The 20077-nt window shown below is 41.9% G+C and overlaps 1 protein-coding gene across 1 annotated transcript in view; it reads left to right on the top strand.

Moving 5' to 3' along the window:
- mtap (methylthioadenosine phosphorylase) overlaps nt 1-20077 on the top strand; it is a 210291-nt gene that overhangs the window by 13218 nt on the left and 176996 nt on the right. The window lies entirely within an intron of this gene.

Genomic DNA, 20077 nt, shown 5'->3' with positions numbered 1-20077 from the left:
GTCGTCGAGACGCTGTTATCTTCATGCCGGAGTCAATTCACCTTTGTTTGGCCTTCCCAGGGACGCTGTGCTTAGAGATCAATGGTTACAATTTATGTTTAACTTGGTTCCCGAAAAATATAATCCTATAATTAAAACTATATGCAGCACATTTTGCCGAGGACAGCTTCCTCAATCTCAATCAGTTTAATGCCGGATTAGCACAAAGATTGTTCTTGAAAGATGGAGCAGTTCCCTCTTTGTCTGGAGAAGGCCTTGTTTATGGACCACAACCGGTAAGTGTATTTTATTATTTAAGTTGGTGCGTTTAACCGTTTCTGTAACTAATTACACAAAGTGCAACGCTGTTTAGCTTGGTTAACTAGATGGGAATTGAAACTAATCCAACAAACCTTTTACTAATCAACAGTGTTGGGAGTAACGCGTTACAAAAGTCATGCATTGCAGTAACATTCTCTTGGTCGGCGTTACGTCACAAATCATGTGACCTGCATAGCAACAAGCTGCCGCCGTGTATGAAGGGTAAAACAAACCGAAGACACAGCCCGAGGCAAATCAAAAAGGTATCTATTCACAGAAGTTTTGCTGTGGATTATGTCAGTTATGGGTATTAAGAGACTACTTTGTATTAATGATGCATGGTATGTGAATGTATGTCGGTGGTGAGAAGTGAATATAATAAAACACTCATGTAAAGCGCTTTGTGACTAGCTAACGTTACCGCTACATGTCTGATAAAGGCGCTAGCAGCTATATGAATACAGATCTTCTTCTTCTATTACAGAATGTCTTATCAATATATATAGACAGTCTCCTAGCGCCTGCATTGACCAGGTACCACAGAAAGCTGTCGCTTGTAGGTTTAGCATTACAATCTTGTCCCTATCGAAATCCAGCTGAGTCCTGGGACAACAACCCAAAAGCATGGCCCAGGCTCGAGTATCCAAACATATACAATTACCTCATCAAATCACCTCGTATGAACACCATGTGTACATACCATGTGTCCTACACGTGCAGTCATGTTTAAATACCCATCAAGCATCGATTACATTAACTATGTAATCGATTTTTTATTCATTAAAAAAAAAACTGTTCATTCAAAAGCACTGTACAAGCTGTGCCACTAACAGACTGAGCTCATAACAGCCACTTTGTAACACAATGTCAGTGAGGGACACCGTTTTTTCAAAAAAGCCAATAAAGGCTAACTGCATAAATGTATAGTTTTTAGGCATGATTCTCGGCGCTTGTTTATCTTCCGCTTTCGTGTTGCTTAATGGCGGGCGCTTGTTTGTTTTACCCTTTGCCGCGTTGCTATGCGCACGCAGTGCACAGAGAATATTACGTTCCCTTTCGAACGGTCACTTCGTATTGCGTAGCTATACGCAGTGGGGAAACTCCTTTTCCTCGATTTACTGAAGCCTTTATGTAAAGCGCATTTGCAGCTGCACAGCTAGAACATGAGCGTCTGGCTCGCTCATAGGCTGCGCTGCGGCAACTGCACATCCAATGGCGTGGGCGCCTCTGACGTGCAACCAATGAGATCACTCTGCGTCATACACGTCAGAGCCCGCCAAGGGGGCGTGACCTCAGTCTATAATAGTCCCCGAATTCGCCATTATAGCAGATTTTACTCCTTCAGCGACAAACTTCACGTCTCTGACCATTTATTGAGCCTTCGCCGTCGAACAAGCCTTCAGCCTGAGCGAGCTACAGTTCAGCAGACTACACATCTCAACCGTGTTTCTCCTGACGCCGTCTCTCCTGTGGCTATCCGGCGATATCCTTTTCAATATCTGTTTATTATGTGTTTATATCTGTATCAGCGTTGTTCCATATGCCTCGTGTTATGCGAGGCCTACGAACACGCGAGCTGCATTCATGCCTGGGACTCTACCACGCAGAGAATGCACTCTCTGTCGGCGGATGTGCGGCCTGCGCGTGCATGCCTATCTCCGTGCGGCGAACTCGGCTAACGTTAGCTCTCTCTCGAGACGGCGGCGCCGCGTCACCCGCGCTCCCTTCTCCGGCCCTACTTCAGCCGAGGAAGAAGAAGCGCCGCAGCCAACGGCATCCAGAGAGCACGGACGTTTGTGAATGCACGCCGGCCACGTCCCCGCGTGCTTCACTCACTCCAGCTCAGTCATCTCCGGTCCCGTTCGAGGGAGATCAGCGCCCCCCCACCACCACGTGGCGGGCCTCGTCTCTTTCGGCGGACCCAGCGAGGCAGGACTAACTCCGACGCTGAAACGTTTCGGATCCCAACACAGGCCGTCGCGGACCTCGAGCTCGAGTGGAACTAACCGTGCTAGCTGGCGCCGACCAGCAAAGCCGGCGAAACAGGCCTCTCAGCCCCGCCCTGCGGCTGATGCCGAACGCTTCCCGCCAAAGCCGTCCTAGCACGCAAAGGAAAGAGAGGGCACGTGTCCCGCGCTTGCCGGACCACCCTCAAAGAAGCCAGCAAAACTTCCCACAGCCCCCTGTACAGTTCAGGCGGCTGGGGATTTTATTATTGTAAACAGGCCCGCAGCAGTGAGCGCGTCTTTGCAAACAAACGCCGTTTTCACGGCGACCCAAATAAAGCACACGAGCACAACACATGGGTTCACGGTCCCCCTTCACTAGGCGGCCCCTCCCTTGTTGTAACACTGACTTCCCCACACGCAAATGCTTGTGCAGTCAGTCCAACATTCAATGTGTGCACAAATCACAATATATGGGTTCACGGTCCCCCTTCACTAGGCGGCCCCTCCCCTGTTTTAACACTGACTTCCCCACACGCAAATGCTTGTGCAGTCAGTCCAACATTCAATGTGTGCACAAATCACAATATATGGGTTCACGGTCCCCCTTCACTAGGCGGCCCCTCCCCTGTTTTAACACTGACTTCCCCACACGCAAATGCTTGTGCAGTCAGTCCAACATTCAATGTGTGCACAAATCACAATATATGGGTTCACGGTCCCCCTTCACTAGGCGGCCCCTCCCCTGTTGTAACACTGACTTCCCCACGCGCAAATGCTTGTACAGTCAGTCCAACACTCAATGTGTGCAAAAATCACAATATAAGGGCATCAGGTCCCCCTATGTTAGGCGGCCCGTCCCAATCAGTGTGTCAAGCCCTAGCCACACGGGTTATAGCCTGGCAAGCTATCCCCGATGTGTCGAGTTGAGTTATAAACGCTATAAAGCGAGGCAACTCGCTCCAATTCGCTCGCAGACCCCCAAAGTTTCAGGCGGTTCTCGAGACTTCGGTGAGAAGCAACGTGGGTCACATGCTTCGCACCGATGTACAGAATTCATTAGCAAAAGGGGTGATAGAATTAGTCCCCCCTGTGCTAAAACATACGGGTTTTTACAGCCGCTATTTTCTAATTCCGAAAAATGACGGCGGCCTCAGACCCACTATAGATCTGAGACATTTGAACAAAGCTCTCATGAGACGGCTGTTCAAAATGTTAGCTATCAGTTTCACAAGCACAACACATGGGTTCACGGTTCCCCTTCACTAGGCGGTCCCTCCCCTGTTGTAACACTGACTTCCCCACACGCAAATGCTTGTGCAGTCAGTCCAACATTCAATGTGTGCACAAATCACAATATATGGGTTCACGGTCCCCCTTCACTAGGTGGCCCCTCCCCCGTTGTAACACTGACTTCCCCACACGCAAATGCTTGTACAGTCAGTCCAATACTCAATGTGTGCACAAATCACAATATAAGGGTATCAGGTCCCCCTACGTTAGGCGACCAGCCCCAATCAGTGTGTCAAGCCCTAGCCACACGGGTTCTAGCCTGGCAAGCTATCCCCGATGTGTCGAGTTGGGTCATAAACACTATAAAGCGAGGTTACTCGCTCCAATTCGCTCGCAGACCCCCGGAATTTCAGGCGGTTCTCGAGACTTCGGTGAGAAGCAACGTGGGTCACGTGCTTCGCACCGAAGTACAAAATCTATTAGCAAAAGGGGCGATAGAATTAGTCCCCCCCGCGCTAAAAAATATGGGTTTTTACAGCCGCTATTTTCTGATTCCGAAAAAAGACGGCGGTCTCAGACCCATTCTAGATTTGAGACATTTGAACAAAGCTCTCATGAGACGGCCGTTCAAATTGTTAACTATCAAACATATCCTCGCGCAAGTGCGCCCGGGGGATTGGTTTGTCACAATGGATCTGAAAGATGCGTACTTTCACATTCAAATAAATCCTCGTCACAGGCCATTCTTGAGATTCGCCTTCGAGGGCCGGGCTTATCAATACACCGTTCTGCCGATCGGTCTATCGTTGGCACCCCGTACATTCACGAAGTGTGTGGATGCAGCGCTTTCTCCTCTGAGATTTCAGGGAGTGCGCATGTTAAATTATCTCGACGACTGGCTGGTGCGGGCACAGTCGAGAATCGAGCTATTAGCTCACAGGGATTTGGTTCTCGGCCATCTAAAATGCCTGGGTTTCACAATCAATTTTTCAAAAAGCAAACTAACCCCCAGCCAGAGCATGATCTTTCTGGGCACAGTTTTAGACTCGAGAGCTATGACAGCGTGACTCACACAGAGCGCGCGCTCTCGGTGCGAGCGCTTGCAGGCACTTTCAGATTGCGCGAGCGCGCGCCACTGAAGAAATTTCAGAAACTGCTTGGTCTCATGGCAGCAGCATCGCCAGTACTCCGCATGGGATTACTGCGCATGCGCCCGATGCAGCATTGGCTGAAACGCTGTGGGCCAACTCATGCATGGCAGTCAGGCAGCTTGCGCGTTATGGTGAATCACGGTTGTTTAAGAACCCTGATTCCCTGGCGGGCTCAGAACTGGCACCACGAGGGGGTGACAATGGGAACAATTTCCAGGAGGAAAGTGGTTCTTACAGATGCGTCCAACCTGGGTTGGGGAGCGCTGCATGAGGGCATGCCTGCATCCGGCCTCTGGTCGAGCACGGAGCAGAGCTTACATATCAACTGTCTGGAGATGAAAGCAGTTGGGTTGGCCCTGAAGGCATTTCTGTCGAACCTCAGAGGTCACTACGTCTTAGTCCGCACAGACAATACGTCAGTGGTGGCCTACATGAATCGCCAGGGGGGCATCAGGTCAGGGAACCTGCATGCGATGGCGAGAGACCTCCTCTATATGGGCACAAACCAACCTGAGCTCTCTGAGAGCAGCGCATATCCCGGGCGTCCAGAATGTGGGCGCGAATATGCTTTCATGGGACAACACTCCCCTCGGCGAGTGGTCCCTGAACCCACAGACGGTCAGTCTAATATGGAAGGTGTTTGGCGAGGCCGAAATCGACCTTTTCGCCTCGAGAATCAACACCCACTGCAAATTGTTCTTCTCGAAGAACAGGGACGCGCTGGCCCATGTCTGGCCCAACCGTCCCTTTTATGCCTTTCCCCCCCCCCCGTCTCGATGATTCCACAAGTCATCAAACGGGTCAGAGAGAGCGGGTGCCCAGTCCTTCTGGTGGCCCCTCTCTGGAAAACCAGATCGTGGTTCCCGGAACTGGTTCAGTTATCGGACACAATCCCATGGCCTGTCCCACTGAGGAAAGACCTCCTCACACAGGTGAACGGGACATTGTGGCATCCGAGACCCGATTTATGGGCCCTTCATGTTTGGCCCCTCAACGGGTACCCAAGGACCTTCCTGAGAAGGTTTTAAGCACTATATCTGAAGCCAGGGCCCCGTCGACTCGGCGCCTGTATGCTTCAAAATGGTCAGGTTTTTCCAGCTGGTGCTCGAAAAATCAGGCTGACCCAGAGTCATGTGTGATATCAGTGGTTCGCTCATTCTTACAGGAGCTGCTGGACGCGGGTTGCTCCCCGTCCACGCTCAAAGTGTATGTGGCAGCCATAGCAGCACATCATGTTCTGACGGCTGGCCAGTCACTGGGAAGAAACGACCTGGTCGTAAGATTCCTGAAAGGTGCGAGGAGAATGAACCCCTCCAGGCCTCCGTCTGTGCCGCCTCTGGACCTCTCCACGGTCCTGGGGGCTCTGAAAGGTCCGCCTTTCGAACCGCTCCAATCGGTTGATCTAAAAACCCTCTCGCTGAAGACCGCTCTCCTTATGGCGTTGGCATCTATCAAGCGAGTGGGAGATCTGCAGGTGCTCTCTGTGAGCCCTGCATGTTTGGAGTTGGGTCCAGATGACTCCAGAGTCATCCTCAAGCCCAGACATGGTTACGTTCCTAAAGTGCTCTCAACTCTGTTCAGAGCACAGGTGGTGACATTATCAGCCCTCCCTCCTTCTGCAGAGGATGGAGAGGTTAATCTTCTCTGCCCTGTCTGAGCGCTGAGAATCTATCGGGAGCTTTCTGCGTCTTTTAGACAATCAGAACAGCTTTTTGTCTGCTTTGGTGGTAGATCCAAGGGGGATCCAGTCACTAAGCAAAGACTGTCTAGATGGATAGTGGATGCTATTCTATGGCTTATACCGCAGCGGGTCAAGTTTGCCCTATAGGTATCAAGGCCCATACGACCAGAGGTATGTCTCGTCATGGGCTTGGTCATCTGGCATTCCCATTAGTGATATTTGTGATGCGGCCGGCTGGTCCTCGCCTTCCACATTTATGAGTTTCTATAATAGGGAAGTGCCTTCCCTGCAGGCGAAGGTGCTTTCGGTATGATTAAGACCCGTCGGTGGCTGGTCTTGTCATATATTACTGTGCACTATCACATTCACATATATATATAAAACCCGCTGCTGGCTGGTTGTATTCATGCATAAACCCGCTGTTGCCGGTTATATTTACATATATATAAAACCCGCTTTGGCCGGTTATATGACATATATATAAAACCCGCTTTTGCCGGTTATATTCCATACATATATAAAACCTGCTTTGGCCGGTTATAATTTCATATATAAACCCACTTGACTGGTTATATGTTCATATACCAATAACCCCGACAGTGTCTGGGTTCATTGGTGTAGTATGTTGGGTTATTTCTAACTGATGTGTACTATTTTAGACCTGACGGTGTCTGGTCTATTTATACATAATTATGCGGTTATGGCTTGTTCTGTATGCTCAGGGGCCTGAGTTGCAGTGGCAGCCAGTTACTCAGTGCGGCGTTTTGCATGGCGTCCCCACTGCGTATAGCTACGCAATACGAAGTGACCGTTCGAAAGGGAACTACTCGGTTACTCACGTAACCTCAGTTCCCTGAGTTAGGGAACGAGTATTGCGTAGCCAGCCGCACTATAGTAACATGGCAAGTTGTCGCTTCAGTCGTTAAACCTGCTATAATGGCGAATTCGGGGACTATTATAGACTGAGGTCACGCCCCCTTGGCGGGCTCTGACGTGTATGACGCAGAGTGATCTCATTGGTTGCACGTCAGAGGCGCCCACGCCATTGGATGTGCAGTTGCCGCAGCGCAGCCTATGAGCGAGCCAGACGCTCATGTTCTAGCTGTGCAGCTGCAAATGCGCTTTACATAAAGGCTTCAGTAAATCGAGGAAAAGGAGTTTCCCCACTGCGTATAGCTACGCAATACTCGTTCCCTAACTCAGGGAACTGAGGTTACGTGAGTAACCGAGTAGTTTTGCTGCAACGCAGTAGTGTAAGGCATTACTAATCAATTTTAAGTAATATTTTACTCGGTACATGTTCGGTAAGACTTGCGTTACAACAGACTTTTAGTTTTAATTGTTAAAAAAAAAAAAAAAAAAAAAAAAAAATTAAAACAGCAAGACCGCCAGACATTAACGAATGAAAGATGCAAGTAGGCTAAATTACCTGTTCGTGGTCAGTCAATAGCCGCGGGTGGTGTCCAGGTCTGTAATTAAAGACTAAATGGCAGCGTCTGATAAATTTGTATAGCGATTTATTTTTTACAGGAGTGCCGTGAGGTATGATTTCGGCCTCTGCTCACGCTGACCAGAGGAAAAGAAGCTAATGGTGAAGATGGCATGAAGAAGACTACATTCGCGAGATGAACGTATGCGCATTAGGCTATTCGTTCTGTGTTTTCTTTCTAAACAGTTAGGCTATGTTTATGTGGTATTTTTCATCACGTAATCATGTTTTTGATGCCGTGGTGACGCGTTCATGTAAGGGCGACGGCGCTGCCGATAAAGCACCTTAAAGCTGTCATAAAGAATATGTTAAATATAGCAAGGAGACATGTTGATTGTTTATTAATAAAGTCAAGATGAAGTTGACGATGCTGACTCGCGATCTTCGCAGTAGGCTAGTGAATGCACCAGAGAGAAATGCACATTTCATTTCATAAGCAGAGAGCAGTCTGTTTTCTTACGTTTTGAATTGTTCTGTTTACAAGTAGACATTTCAATATATATATATATTTTTTAGGTCCGTACAGTTAATACAAAACGAAATTCACTTTAAAGAAAGGCTTCGTGTCTTCTAGGTCTCTGTGAAAGTTTTAAAGCAGTCTTTTAGTGCCGCTTCAGAGTGGTCGCGTCCGTAACGGAGAACTGTCACGTCTGTAACATTGTTTTTTCCTCATAAATGCGAACACGAAAAATAAAATAAAATGAATATTTTATGTTCTGTGGAGAGCCAACCCTTCTTCATTAGATTTGCGCAGTGTAATTCACAGAATTACAACAACAAAAAAATCGTTGCCTCCTAAAAGTTAAAGATTTTTTTGACTGTCGATTTCCCTTATATTAAATATAAAACGCATGTGTAGACTGATATTTTTCTAATGTCTGGACTCCTTTCTGGGAGGAGCCTATGGATAAACAGACGCTTCAATATTTATTAATGCATTTTCTGAGAATTTATATAATTATATAAGTTTTGACTGCAAGTCTGCTTCCCAAATTTTAAATAATTTATCCTAACTAGTTTTGTGGTGTAGGTCTACATATTTTATAATGTTAAGTTAACTTCAAATAATACTAATAGTAATTTAAAGATGTGGTAGCATTGGATCTGGACGGTATGGATAACGCTGGGAGTTGGAAGGGGTGTGTCGCCATTCTGCAGGTTCGTGGATCTGAGTGTCGCGATTTCGGTTTCATATCGCATATCGTTACAGCCCTATTCATTTTAGGATGTTAAGTTCTACTTCTGTATAGTTATTTTGGTGAAAGTAACTCAAAAGTAATACAGGAGTAATGTAACGCATTACAATTCTGAGACAGTAATATTGTAAGGTAATGAATTAATTTTAAATAACAGTAACAAGTAATATATAATGTATTACAGTTTGGAAGTAACTTGCACAACACTGCTAATCAAAACTCGTGCACACTTGTAACTAAGGTAGGAATAAACAATGGACTTATTTTAAAAATTCAACAACACCATCGTTAATTCGACAGACAGAAAAAAAACATGTACCACAAGCTTTTATAACAGTTTGTAACATTTAACATTACATTTTAACGAATTAAAAGTATGACAACTACTAAAACAGCTTACCACTGTGAAACATCCTGCAAAAGTCATGTTTGAACAGGTTCTAATCGATTCTCTTCATCTATGTTCTCCGGGTCTGATTCAGGCTCAAATTGATATGGTAATATGTTTGACTTTTTTACAATAACAATCAGCGCATGCATCACCAATTTATGGTAAGAGGCGTGACCTTTCCGGGCAACGTGAGATAAGCTGCTGTCGAATCACAACACAGGAACGGCTGGCACAATCAGAACTTGTTACGTATTTCTGAAGGAAGGGACATCATAGAACAAGGAAGTCATTGGCCCGTTTTTTGGACAGCGAAAACAGTGGTATACAGATAAGTAAATTGTGTGAAAAATACTGTGTTTTTTTACACGCGAAACATGAACAAATGTTATATTGCACACTGTAAACACAATCAAAGATTCAAAAAAACATGAGGAACGGGACCTTTAATTCAGAGTATGAAGGGACACAAACTGCCAGCCCACTCTAAAATGCAAAATACCATGCTCAAAGACAAAGTCATAAACTGTCCCTTGAAAGTTTAAGTTACCACTGGCTCACTGACCCCCTAGAAGAGTGACCTCCGCAGAAGTCAAAGGCCACTGTTCCTGTGACCTCCCGCTTCTTATTCTCTCTTCTGTGCATCTTCTGGTTGCTGTTCGTGTGGGACCTCACCAGGCCTCAAACCATCTAGTCAAGACTCTCCCAACAGTAACAGAGTCAGACTTACATAACCGAAGTCTCGACACCCTTCACAAAACCCGGAAGAATTAGAACTGCTGAACCATCTAGACTTTCTCCTGAGAGTACATATCCTGACACTCGTTCAATGGCTAAGGCATTGCAAGTATCGTCCAATTAACTAACTAAGCAGCGGTTTAGTATAAGCGTTAGACCCCTTGTTAACAAGGTGCTTTAAACCAAGAAACTGATGGTTCTGTTCAGATGGTTAACCTGTTAAGTGTCACCCCCCTTTTTTGAATAGACATGAAAATGCACATTCCAAACTTAAATGGTATAGGATAAGAATCCTTTGGAATATAGACATAAAATTGGTCTTGTTTTAAAGAAGACATTTGGCAGATTTTTGTAGAAGTGAAATAAATTAAGAAAGTGAAACAGAAAAAAAGTTACAGAAGTTTGAGTTTATGAAAATGTACGATTAAAAAAATTAATTATTCATATTTGATATAAAATATATATTTTCAAAACCTGGACAACTCTTAAACTGCAAAAAAAATCAAAGCCAAAAATCTGAACAAGTTGTGTTTCAAATTTTAGGTTGATATCTCAAGAAATGAGCTTTCAGTAAGATTTTGTTTGGGCGCAGTACCAAACTTTTTCACTAGGTCACAACCAGACTCCATTACTGCCCATATAAGGGCGCCTCCATTTCCATATGTGGTTTGAGTGATCTGAACCATCATTTTCACAATTTTCATACAATTTATAAAGTAGACATCCTATTCAGAAGTAGTATTGGAAGTTTGGCAGATTTTGATATTAATTAAACCTTGAATAAACACATAAAAGAACACATATGTGCGTTATAGCTCGCGGCCACATCACAAATGGTGAATCTATTATTTTTTCTTTATATTTAAAACATTTTCAGACCTTTTTTTTCTAAAATAATTGAATGCTTGCCATCTTTTGAACTCTTGGCATGAAAACAAACTGCTTTCTACCCTTCTTTCATGATTTTTCATGTTCATTGCTATTTCAAAATAAAGGTCTGAACACACCTAGGAGTATGAAAATATTCTTGTTGCAAATTAATAAATTACGGCTCCTCTGTAATTTGTTTTGAGAATCAGTAACCAAATATGGAAACTAGAGATTGTAAGCTTTCAAATGATATATAGTTTGTCAAGATTAGTTTAGGTTTAGTATAGGTTATTACTGTTTTAAATATGTAATGGATTTGGGCCCACCGGTGGGCCCATGACACTTAAGAGGTTAAATAATTCTTTTCCATAGCTTCATTCCTTGTTTTGGTTCCAGTTTCATTCACTGTCACTGTCAAATTTTACCCATCCGATGTATGCGTGATTGTGTGTTATGTGTTTTTTGTTATGTGTTCGTGGTTTAGTTAAATTAACTTTTGTGCACATCTCACACGAGTTTTGATTCTGGTTCCTGCTTGTAAATCAATGTCACTTTAACAATGCGATCACAGCTACATGCTAAAAAAAAGAGTTATTTTTCAATGACCATGCAAAAATCTTTTCTGAGGGTTGATAGACGATCAATACTGAATTTTCACTGGACGAACAGATTAATTGACTGTAATATTAATTTCGATACATCAAGTTAATTCTATTAACCTATCCAAATATTTATAATTTATCATAAGTTATAATTAATTATTCATCAGAATCAGTTCTCAATTCCCTTTTGAGCCAATTTGCATAAAACATGTCTGAGCTGTCCAAATGACTTTTATCCTCAAAGTTCTCATACACTAAAATTTAATGGGATAGAAATATCACTCTCTGAACTGCTGTGTGATTTTCGTCTTGTTTAATATATAGTATAAATGTTATATAAATTATTAAAGGTCCACTCAGTAATTTTGTCCTCATTAATTTCACACAGAAATGTATTGTTACATTACAACATTTTAGGTTATTGAACACTTGTGGCTTGTGGAATAGATGGTACCTGTAAAGGAGCAGCAAAAAACTTATTTCTACATTCAAAAATATTGGTATTGTGACAAATAACTTTTTTCAAGCAACATTTACATATTATTATATTAAAGTAGATGTTTTATAGTGCCTGATTCTTAATTTGTAGGGCTCTTAAAAGTTTTAAATGAATTAGTATTGCCCCTTTCTGTTGATTTTCATGTCACAGTTCAGAGTAGTTTCTGAATGGCTTGAGGGGTGTGCACATTCTTGGTTGTGACATATAGCTTTCTTGACTGGTGTTTGTGCCAATGATCAGGCACAGTCAGGCCTCTTTCGACACTGACCATTCTTTGAAACGGCCATGTACTGCCTTATTCTAACACGTGCAGATACATACAAACCCACAAATAAATATGATGTTGCTTTAGAACAATGGGGTATTTGTGAGCATTTGAGAAGCAGCACTAGGCCATATCCAGTGAGTTACTGAGAATTTTGAGAAAGATGGAAAGTGATTCAGTCACATGCACACTGCCTAACGGTCTGCGAACAAAGCATTCAGACACAGCCCTCCTTCTTAGAATACAATAAAGGGAATACTCATGAAATAAAACATTTCTGACATACATCAGCATCATGATAGAATTAGTTTGTATTGATATATTACAACCCCAAATCAGAAAGAGTTGGGACATTTTGTAAAATGAATTAAAATCAAGAATCTGTGATTTGTTAATTTTATTGAAACTTTTTTTAACTGACAAAAGTACAAAGAAAAGTTTTCCAATGTTTTCACTGACCAACATAATTGTATTTTGTAAATATGAACAAATTTAAATTTTGATGGCTGCAACACACCCCAAAAAAATTATCCAACTATTTTGAAACATTCCACAATGAGCAGGTGAATTGGTAATAGTTGAGGGTATCGTGTCTGGGTGTAAACGTGCTTCTCAGTCTTTTTAAGCAAAGATGGGTCATGGCTCATCACTTTGTGCCAAATATCATGAGAGAATTGTCAAACAATTAAAAAAATCACATTTCTCAATGCAAGATTGCAAAGAATTTATGTCGTTTATCATCTTCCATACATAATATTGTCACAAGATTCAGGGAATCCAGAGAAATCTCAGTCTGTGCTGGGTAAGGCAGTAGACCTCTGTTGAATGTGTGTGACCTTTGAGCCCTCAGATGGCATTGCACAAAATACCATCATGCTAATCCGTTAAATACAGCCACATATGCTCAGGAGTAATTTGGTTTCAAATATTTTTATTAGAGCACATATTATCTACATCGTTATATTATCTAAATCATACACAGGAGTATAATGTATAACCACATAGAAATGCGTGCAGTTAGGACATACTGTCCTCTTTTTGTTTTTAGAACGTACAACAATGTAAAAAAAAAAAAAACAGAATCAACAGATAAACAAAACAGAGTACAGAAAACAACTACATAATCCCTCTTTCCCACCAGCCTTATCCTTCCGTATAAATATTCCTTTATTATAGTTAGAGGGAAACATTAATTTCCACTGCCAGGAGAGAGATATTGAATGAGAGGTTACCACACTTTTTCAAAGGGTGAGAGTTTATCCATAAGAATATATTTTATTCTCTCTAAGTAGAGAGTGTTAGTAAGATCACTGAGCCATAACTTTGTGGTGGGTGTTTCTTTATTTTTCCAATGCATGAGAAGTAGCTTCTTTGCGGTGATGAGACTATAGGACAGGAGGCATTGTTGGTAGTTGTTTAACCTTTTAATATCATCTGAAATTCCTTAAATAATAATGTGAGGATTAGGCTCCAATTGTATTTTAAGTATCCTTGAAATTAAACTGAAGATATTAAACCAAAAGATCTTAACCTTGGGACACAGGACGAAGCTGTGAAGCAACGTGTCTTCTGCAACAAGGCATCTGTCACATAGAGGAGATATCTCATGCAGGGTATATTTTGTGTAATCTCTCCTTAGAAAAGGGAAGACGATGTAAAATCTTAAAGTGAATTAGACAGTGCCTAGCATTATTGGAACATCGATGAGTATGTTGCAAACTCTTTTCCCATAGAGGGTCTGGGATCACAAAGCCCATTTCTTCCTCCCATTTTGTTTTTATTGAAGTGGAGATCACTGGACTGATAGACTGCAAAGTGTCATAAATATAAGATATCGATTTTCTAAGCATGACATGGGTCGGAGGCATCGACCAAGACAAGAGCCTGAGAAGATCTCAAGAATGGCAAAAATGCCATTAATGTATAGCTCTCCTATTGTATGAATGCCTCTGTACATCCAGAGATTAAAAGTATTATCAAGAATGGATGGAGGAAACGTAGGCTTTCCAATGATAGGTAATGCATGAAATATGGGTTTCAACTTAAAGTGTGATTTGATTTGTTTCCAAATACGCACTGTACTATGGATCACCACATTGCTATTGTACAAAGACTTCTCAACAGTGTAAGGTGCCAGAAAGATGGCACCTATAAAGTTAGGCTGGCATGCCTCTTGTTCTAATTCGAGCCAGTTTGGTGAGGTAGCAGTGTTATCCAGCCAGTACGTCATAATCTTGATATGTGAGGCCCAGTAATATGATAAAAAATTCGGGAGTGCCAAGCCTCCCTCTATTTTAGATTTGCAGCTGTGTTTCTTGTCTATTCTGTGAGGTTTGTAGTCCCACAAGAAAGGGAGCACAATCGAGTCAATTTTTTAAAAGAAAGATTTGGGGAGAAACACTGGAATGTTCTGAAATAAATATAGTAATTGGGGCAAGAAAATCATTTTGATAGCATTTACTCTGCCAAGTAAAGATATTGGCAAAGTCTTCCAGAACTGTATATTTGATTGTAATTTAGACAGCAGTGGTGGGAAATTCTCCTTAAATAGATTAGAGTGGCTTTTTGTAATCTGAATTCCTAAGTACGTGAATTTTTCTGAAGATACACTAAAAGGGAGGTTCTGTAACCAGGCAATATTCCACACCTGTATGGGGATTAGCTCGCTTTTATTCCAATTTATCCTGTAACCAGAAAAGGTCCCAAATGAATTTATTTTATCGAGTATCTGTGAGATTATGACTTGGGGTTGAGAGATAAATAATAAAACATCATCAGCATATAATGAGATTTTATTTATAGATCTTTGTGCATTATAACCATGAATTAAAGGGTCTGAACGGATACTCTCGGCAAGGGGTTCGATTGCTAAAGCATAAATTAAGGGGGAAAGAGGGCACCCTTGTCTCGTTCCTCTATGTAGTCTGAAACGGGGGGACAATATTTGATTAGTCAGTATCTGTGCACAAGGATTGTTGTAAAGAAGCTTTACCATTGTTATGAATTTGTCTCCAAAATTGAATCTCTTTAAAATTTCAAATAGATCCGGCCACTCGACTTGGTCGAATGCCTTCTCAGCATCGAGTGAAAGGATGGCTAGCTCTTCTTGTGGTCTGTTAGTAGCATACATGATATTAAATAAATGTCTAAGATTGAAAAAAGAATGTCTACCTGGTATAAAACCAGTTTGGTCTGTATTAATTTATCTAAAAAGGTGCTCAATCTATTGGCCAAAATTTTAGAAAATAATTTCCCATCTTGGTTTAATAAAGAAATAGGTCGAAAAGAGCCGACCTCTTTTGGGTCCTTACCCTTTTTATGCATCACTGTAATAACCGCTTCTGTTAAAGTAGGAGGTAGGACACCATCCGTGTGGGCTTGAGTGAACACCCTATGTAGATATGGGCACAGGGTAACATTCAATTTTTTATACAGCTCACATGGGAGGCCATCCGGGCCTGGAGCTTTATTACTTTTGAATGAAGTAATAGCCTTTTTAACTTCTTCAACAGAAATTTCAGAGTTCAGCTGAGCTGCCTCATTTTCATCTAGTTGGGGGAGATTGCACTTATTTAAAAAACCTTGCATAGCTGTATAGTTGTATTACTTTTGGAAGTGTACACATTTTTGTAGAATTGGAGAAATCGATCCTTAATGTCCTTGGGGTTAATAAGAATCTCACCTTTATCAGATTTGATTTTATGTATCGTGCGATCATTCTTCTGTTTTCTGAGTTGCCAGCTAAGAGTCTATGTAGCTTGTCATTAAACTCAAAATGTTTTTGTTTTGTATATAAAAATGCCTTATTAATCCTTGCTGAGAGTATCTTGTTATATTCATATTTTAAGGCAGATATCTTTTTGTGGAAGTCACTGGATGGGGATTTGGTATTCTCTTTATCTAGGAGGTTAATTTGGATGTCTAGTTCGAGCAATCCAGCTTTGTTCAATTTCCTTCAAGATGCTTCAAATGAAATTATAGAGCCTCTAATAACTGCTTTGAATGCCTCCTTTGAATAACAGAACTCTATTTTGGTTAATAAAAGAGGGTTTAGCCTCCAGTTCATCTGTGGCTTCACAATATTTTGAATATTCAGAGTACACGTAAGGGGATTGTGATCTGAGATCAAAATGTTGTGGTATTTCACAGCATAAGGTGTTCGTTTTGCATATATAAGAAAGTAATCTATCCTACTGTAAGAGTTATGTGTTGCAGAATAAAAGGAGTAATCCCTACTAGTCAGATTAGCTATTCTCCAAATGTCATACAGATTAGTATTGTTGACAAATGTATTAAGAAAGACATTTGAATTACTCCTCTCTGCTCTGCGAGTGGAAGATCTGTCTAAATACGGATCTAATACGCAATTGAAGTTCCCTGCAATAATCAAGTTCGTCTGAAATAAATCCGGTATAAGAGACATTGCCTTCTGAAAAAATTATGGATTGTCTATATTTGGAGCGTATATGTTCATCAGGGTGAGAGGTGTAGAATATATTTACCCAGTTACAATCAGAAATCGACCTTCCTTATCAGATATTGTATCTTTGTGAATGAAGGGAATGCCTTTCCTTATCATAATTGCTGTACCTCTTGCTTTAAGATTAAATGATGAGGGGTATACATTATTAATCCATTTACACCTTAACCTAATATGAGAGTCTTTTTTCAAGTGGGTTTCTGTCACGACACACACGAGAGAGACAATAGATCCAGTTGCAGTGTTTATTAAAGGAATATCTGGACTCAAAACCAGTCCAGGCAGGGGTCAAATACCATGTAAGCAATCCAAAAGACAAGAACATAGATCAAGACACACCAAACACGATCCAAAGTGTGGGGACAAAATACAAGAATTTCAGAACAAGTGATAAAACAGACAGGGAATAAGTAGACAGACACTAACAAGGTGAGTGGGAACAGCTGAGTGTGATAATGAATAATGAGTGGCAGAACAGAATGCTGGGAATTGTAGTCTATTGTGAATGACACCGTGACAACGAGGACCTCTAGTGAACACCAGGGAAACACAACCAGACACTTTGACAGTTTTTTGTAAGAATATTAGATCTGATGCCAGTAATTTAAGATGGGCAAAGATTTTACCTCTTTTAATTGGGTTGTTAAGTCCATGCACATTCCAGCTAGCTAAGGTTACACCCCTCCTTCCTTCTCTTGTATTCAGTTCATTTTGTATTGGCATATCAGAAAAAAATAGAGTGAATAACTGTTCCAATTAGTACACTTTCAAATTGTGATTTTATAGTAGAAGGACGGCTAAGTCCCACCCCCCCCCCCCCCCCCTTCCCCATCCTATAAACTCTTTTAAACCCGTCTAGAACAAACTGAGTAAACAAAGAATAAGAACATTTCTAGCCAATACTAAACAAACGTATGGCACGAAAGTACTTCGGGAAGTATTGATGAGAGAAAATAAATAAGAAAATAAATTAGAAATTAGTCTAACCAAAAAAATAAAAATAAACTATTACTTCCCTGGGCTGTTACTGTTAACCCTTGTTAACCTTAGTAACTAGAGCTTCTCAAATAGCTTGTCAGATTAATTTGAATGAAACAAAAACATTAATGCTGTAAGGTATAAAGCGATGTGTGGTCTAACGCACAGTCTCACCATATTTTGATGGATTGGACCCGTATGTTAGTATAAGTGCATTGTCCACTTAGTAGGGACACCTGGTATGTCACCTCCTCTGTCAATATCTATTTTGGCGGTTCAAAATGTTTCTCAGCCTACTCTTGAGCTTCCTTTGGGTCGGTGAACGACATTTTCACTCCTCCATGTGTCACCATCAGCCTGGCAGGATAAATCAATCCGTATCTGACTTCTGACGTCTTTTTCTTCGATTATTCCTATAATCCTAATATTGTTCCGTCTGGAGCGCGCCTCGAGGTCCTCACATTTTTCATCCAGATGTTTAACTTTAGTTGTCAGAAGATCCACTGTAGACTGCAGTGAGGAGAGGATGTCAGAGTGGGATGAAGCGCTTTCTTCTAGCTCTTTCGAAGCGGTCCCGTGTATTGCTAATATGCCTCTCAGCTCAGAGATAGATTTCTGGACGTTTTCATTAAGTGATTAAATCTCGCTCCTGTTGGTAGCAGAAACTTCTGTGATGCGGTATCCGGTCCACATCTGCGCTTAAAGCACCGTCTTATTAGAGGGTTCATCCACAGTGCAGTCATCAGCCTCCAGGGCCTCCGAGCAAGGCGTGCCTGAGGTCTCTGGGCCTGTCTCAGGTGCCTCGCTTTTCTTGACTTTCTGTTTAACCATTGTCGAAACCGAGCAGGATATTTTGTTCCGGTGATTACAGCGATGTTTATGTTCTTCACGAAGTGGGTAACAATTGATGATTTTGCGTTTTTGTTCAGATTTTTGAGGAGCTATCTGGAAGTGCGAGGAGTAATTTGGAAAACCGTTTTCACTGAACACAGTCTGACTCTGCATTAAGAAATGCCACTTGAATCTCTTTTACGCTGGGAGAAAGCTTTACATCAGTTCTATGTGGAGATGCCGGTGAGTTCTCTGGGCCTGAGCTCATCTCAGATGGTCTTGAAGACAGTGGAAATGTGTGCTGTGGTCAGATGAGTCTATGTTTCAGCTTGTTTTTGGGAGAAAATGGACACCGAGTTCTCAGTCCCAAAGACGAAAGGGACCAACCAGACTTTCACCAGCGACAGGTGCAAAAGCAAACATCTGTTCTGGTATTGAGGTGCATCATTGCAAACGGTATGGGTAACTTGCATTATTGTGAAGGTACCATTGACATGGAGGCATATATTTGGATTGTACAGAGACATAAACTGCCATTAAGATGACATCTTACCTGGTAAGCAAGACAATGCCAGGCTTCATGCTAAAACTGAGTGGTTTATAGACACTCTGCACCATAGAAGGGATGTGCCTGACTGTCAGCCTGCAGTCCAGATCTGTCTCTTATGGAAAATGTATGACCCATCATGAAAAGGAGAATCAGGCAATGATGACCACAGACTGTTGAGCGGCTGTCTTGTATCTGACAAGATTGGGCAAATATTCCACTAGCAAAACTCCAAGAATTAGTATCCTCAACTCCCAAATGATAAAAAAGTGTAATTAAAAGGAAAGGTGAAGTGACACAGTGGTAAACATGTCTCTGTCCCAACTTTTTGGGGGTGTGTTGCAGCCATCAAAATCAAAATTTGTTCATATTTACAAAATACATTTACACGCAGTGTAAATGCATTAGTTACATTTTTGAGTTGCATTAAACAATAAATCAAACAATTTACAATACAACTCTTTTATTAAATTAAGTATAAGAAATCAGTTTTTAAAAAAAAAACCTATTCTGGTATTAAGATTGTTTTGGCTTTACAGCTCTAGAATGAACTTATTTTCTAGCTAAAGTTAGTTTGGATTGATTCACTTCTGTCGCAACGATCATTAGTTATTAACTTAGGGGCCGCTAACACGACACCGTTCTAACAGAAAATTCTTTAATGCGATCCGGCCGCTCATTTGCATAAAACAGTGCCTGGTGGCTCTGAGAATTTTTTATCGCTTCTGCTTAGCCACCTGAATCGAGATTATCCTGACAAAGTTTTATCAGTACAGAGGTAAAGGGAAGGAGGCCTTCACAAGGGAGAGACTAGTTGACATTTCAGTACTGCGTTGTCGTCGTGTCCAGGCGCAGGTCCTTCATCAGATCCGGAAATGGCCTG

Source organism: Siphateles boraxobius, unplaced genomic scaffold (assembly GCF_051911475.1).
Source record: "Siphateles boraxobius isolate OS27281-9 unplaced genomic scaffold, OSU_SipBor_1 17, whole genome shotgun sequence".
NCBI classification, from domain to species: domain Eukaryota; kingdom Metazoa; phylum Chordata; class Actinopteri; order Cypriniformes; family Leuciscidae; genus Siphateles; species Siphateles boraxobius.
The sequence above is the reverse complement of the archived record's forward strand: the minus strand, read 5'-3'. Positions and strand labels throughout refer to the sequence as shown.